The sequence below is a fragment of the Quercus robur genome, chromosome 12, assembly GCF_932294415.1.
Source record: "Quercus robur chromosome 12, dhQueRobu3.1, whole genome shotgun sequence".
In the NCBI taxonomy this organism is placed as follows: Eukaryota; Viridiplantae; Streptophyta; class Magnoliopsida; order Fagales; family Fagaceae; genus Quercus; species Quercus robur.
In genome coordinates this window covers 32,827,019-32,832,115 of record NC_065545.1, presented here as the reverse complement: position 1 = coordinate 32,832,115, position 5,097 = coordinate 32,827,019, and positions in this window count along the sequence as shown.

Here is a 5,097-nt window from a genome sequence, read left to right as displayed (position 1 = left end):
AGTTGCTAATGATAGATGGGGGTAGCGATGAAGCGGCTGCAAGGGTGATTACAATAGCATGGGCTCTGTGGCACAATAGAAATGAGATGCAAAATGGTGGGGCAAGGAAGTCGGGACAAGGCTGGTACAGTGGGCGATGGAATACCTTGCCGAGTATGGAGCAGTTATGGAGCTGACAGATTCAGTGGGACTGGTGGTGGAGCTTCCAGTGAAGTGGACTCCGCCAAGAGAGGGGTGGTTCAAGATTAATGTCGATGGTGCCATTTTCTCAAAACAGAAAAGTGCAGGGATAGGGGTGCTGATTAGGGACAAGTTGGGGAGAGTAGAAGTTGCTTTGAGCAAAAAGGTTGATGCTCCTTTAGGTGCTGTGGAGGTAGAAGCCAAAGCTCTTGAGGCTGGCCTGATGTTTGTGAGGGATGTGGGTCTTCAAAATGTGGTTCTGGAGGGGGGACTCGTTAATTTTAATAAATGCTTTACGTGGGACCGCTTCACCACCAGCTTCTGTGGAACCAATTGTCATGGGTGTATTGGACCTGTGTAGGGAGTTTAGAAGTATAGCCTTTTCTCCTGTACGTAGACAAGGAAACGAATCTGCACACCTTTTAGCTAAGCATGCGTCTAGCGTTGCTGATTTTATTAGTTGGATTGAAAAGGATCCTTATTGCATTGAGCAAGCTCTTATCCAAGATGTACTGTCATTTTCACGTTTTCAATAAAATCTCAGTATTCTTATAAAAAAAAAAACACTTAATATTATTTGTGCTATTTAAAAAAAAAAAAAACTAATTTATGTCCAAGTTACTAGTTGTGCTACTTTTTACATTATGACTTCAGCCTTTCTAGCCAACATGATGAAAGGAAATTTGCATCAAATGTGTTTAAAGTTATTCCTAATAGTAGATTAAAATTGATTCTCATCAAAGAACTTAGATCCTTTGCACATGTCCAAAAGTTGATATTGACTGCATAATAATAATTATATGCAATTATGCATGAGAGAGTGTTTAGGTTGCAAATGGTAGATGTATAATAGCTAGAGATGGAGAATAAAGTAGAGGACTTCGAGGCTCACGAGAAAATTCAAACAATATTAAATGATGTTTATATTTAAGAGACATATTAGATATTTCTTTAAATAGACTTGATAGTGCACAACAACATTAGGTTTTTGTTTTGTTTTTTAAAAAAAAAAAAAAAAAATTAACTTGATCTTTTACACTGCGTTTGGTTGGGGTGATGAGGGGGATGGAAAACTTTGGGTGGAAAATTGAGTTTTCCATTGTTTGGTTAACAAAGGAAAAATAAGGGGGGTGGGGAACTTGGGCCTAGCAAATTTTTTTATTTTATTTTTTTATTTTCCAAATTAAGGAGAAAACTTGGGTGAAAATTAGTAGTTGTTTTTTCTCTAGGATTTGGATCCGGTGCAATAGTCAGGGAAATTGTATCATGCAATACCTCCTAAATCCCTCACAAAAAGTTTCAACTTTTTCATCTTTTACCTCTTCTAACTTCTAGCTTTTAAATTTTTTACTTTTTAAAACTCTTTGATCCAATGGCTAATATTAAAAGCAACATTCCTAAATTTTTATCACCACCATTAAAAAGGAATTACATTGGTGCAATAACTAGGGCTATTGCACTTGATTTCAATCCTTCTTCCCAAATTGACATTCCACACCACCCTTTTTTTTTTTTTTTTTTTGCCTACTCACCAATTATCATTTTTTTCATTTTCCAACCCTTTTTTTAATAAATTCACACAAGCTACATTTTTCAAACTCTCATTTTTGGCGAAAATGGGTAATTACCCATAAAAATGTAACTATTCAGTTAGTTGGCCCGGTTTTGAAAGAAATTGGGAATCTAGCAACTCGAGCCTCAGAGGCTCGATTTTGGCCTTTAAATCGAGCCTCTGAGGCTCGGTTTACGTATGTTGACAAAGTTTGACGTGGCAAAGGAGTCTACGTGGAACTCGAGTTTCTAAGACTCGAGTTCCACGTAGATAAAACTCGAGTTTCTGAAACTCGGTTTACTAAATGTAAACCGAGTGTCAAAGACTCAAGTTTTAGCAACATAATTTTGTGGCTTGAAAATCGAGTCTCTGAGACTCGGTTTACTAAAATTGAAACCGAGTCTTAGAGACTCGAGTTTCAAACCACTGTTCCCCCACGTCTGCAAGTCTGGTCATGTCAAGCAAAAAGTGCTCTGTGCTAGTCAACAGTCTGTGCTCTGTGCTACACTCTGTGCTGGTTATTTACTTGTGCTCTGTGCTGGTTATTTACTTGTGCTCTGTGCTAGTCAACAGTCTTTGTTGATTCGTACACTTTAATTTGAGTACGTTGCTGAAGTGCTTTGTCTGTTTTGAGACATATTCAAAAAATATATTAGACTAGAGCACAAGCACCAAAACTTCTCTCAGACTATTATGAATCAATTTTGTCTGTTTCGGAACGTACTCAATGAATATATTAGACTAACAGTAAAAAACTCTCACACCTTCAACAACTTGAATCACAAAACCTCAACAACTCTCACACCTTCAGTAACTTCAATCACAGAACCTCTCTTAAGAACTCTCACAGAAACTCAAACTCTCATACATATTTAGCAGCAAAACATTGCTCCTCTCACTCTCATACAATCTCAGCAGTACATTTGCACATCATTATGTCAAGTAAGGGTCTCCTCACTCTCTAATTAGTTGTTTAGTGTATATAGCTGCTTTAAAAAGTGTTGCTTGCATTGTTTAGTGTATATGCCATTTCCTAATAAAATATTTGTTTGTATTAGCCAAATATATTTGTTTCCTGATAAGATATTTATTTGTATTAAAATATGTATATTTGTTTCCTTATAAAAAATACGTATATATATATTTATATTTATATTTATATTTATATTTATACAACTATATAATTAAATATTTATATATACATATTTTTATTTATATATTTATAAAACTATATAATTAAATAATTAAATATTTATATAAATATATTTTTATTTTTATATTTATACAACTATATATATAAATACTTATATAAATATATTTATATAAATATGTAAATATTTAATTATATAGTTGTATAAATAGGCTAAATATAAATATAGTTATATAAATATTTATTTATATTTATATATATATATATATATATTAAATTAGATGATATGTCTAATTTGATTGATCATGATTTATATATATATATATATATTTTGTCTGATGAACCCTGTTCTATGTTATTTCATCAATAATAGTGTAATAGGGTATGGCATTAATTTAAAATTACTTGAATTATGTTGTTACATAATTGCACTCATTCATTTGCACATCCTGATGACTTTTGTTGTTTGGTTTGATATTTTTAATTATATTTTTGTTAGAGCTAAGTTTCAATTGTGTAATGGGGGTGAGTTTTGTCTTTAGCTTTTTTATTTGTTTGAGTATGAAATTAAAATGATTGAGTGTGTTTGTATGTGATGTGGGGTGAGTATATGCAATTGTTACACTTTTAGAAGTTGTGATTCTTGTACTTTGAGTAGATAGAAAAGGTTTTGTAATTGATGTTAAATGAAAGAGATCAAATATGTCACTAACATAAATTTACTTGGCTCTCTAATAGGTTCACAATCTTTGAAGAATATTGACATAAATGTATACTACGGTGGACCCCTTTACAATCCTGAAGGGATTGACGGATTCCCATTTAGAGGGGAGGGTATCGAATGCTACTACATGATGTTACGTCGTAAGTTGAAGACGTTGACTGATTTGAAGAGGAAAATAATGGACGAATTGAAATTGAACCCTGCTTGGTATGACATCAAGATTATTTATCGTTGCCCACAAGAAGTTCTTCATGAACGGATAAATTACGGGTATATGGCGATTAAAGAAGATAAACATGTAAAGATGATGTTTAATAGGATCCAGAAAATGCCCTAAGTAAATGCTGCTGAGTTGTATGTAAGTTTGGAGGCGAGTGTAGACAACAGTACTGAGGTGGTGCAAGAAACATCTACGGCTTTACAATTTACAGCCCTAGATGATGGATGCACTACAATGGGAGGGTATGCAATGGGAGGTTATACGCTCCCATCTCAAGATTATGTTGCGAATACTGGTGAAACCCTCTACTCTCAAGAGACACATTTAGAGGAGGAAGACGAAGACGAAGATCATGCTGCGAATGATGGTGAAAATAATGATGATATGGATCAGTACGAAGAGAGGATTGAGCAAGGTGACTTTGAGAACGATGTGGATGAGCATGAAGTCGTTCCTAATTTTGAAGAGGAAAATATGGAGTACCATGATGAAGGCGATGCAGATGATGATGATATTGGTGTCCAGCATGATACAGATACGACCACTGGCTACAGACCTCCTGCGGACTCATTCTACGCAAATACTTGGGAAGATATGGTTGATCCTTCACGTCTTCAGATACCATTTCTTTGTACTTGGCAAGATGGAATGCATTTTTGTAAAGGGTTGACTTTTGCAAATAAAGCTGCGGTGAAGCGTGCATTGATAATATACGCAGCAAAGGATAATAGAAATTTCTCCATCCAAAGGTCGAGCACAACTCATTTGTGCGCCGCATGCGTTGACGACAACTGCAAGTGGTACGTTGGGGCATACATGAAGCCTAAATTCAATGGTCTGTGGATGGTCACGTCTTATGTGGGTCCACACAGTTGTATACCCTTTGGGCTGCGAAGAGACGGTAGAATGATAGATTCTAATTTTGTTGCATCAGAAATTGTGGGAAGATTGCGAAAAAAGCACACTGCTACTGTTGATGAGCTTTGGGAGATCATACGTACTAAGTATGATCATGAGCTTTCTTACTATAAAGTATGGGACGTAAAACAAAAGGCAATTGCTAAGATTTTGGAGATTGGGAGGAGTCTTACCAAAGGTTGCGAAAATTGTTGTTGGCATACTTGGATCAGGATTCGGGTACCCAGTATAGCTATCACACCATACCTAAGCCATTAGAAGGTACTACGTTACTGCGCTATGTATATTGGGCATTCGCTCCATGCATTGCTGCATTCCAGTATTGCAGGCCAGTGATCAGTATTGATGGAACT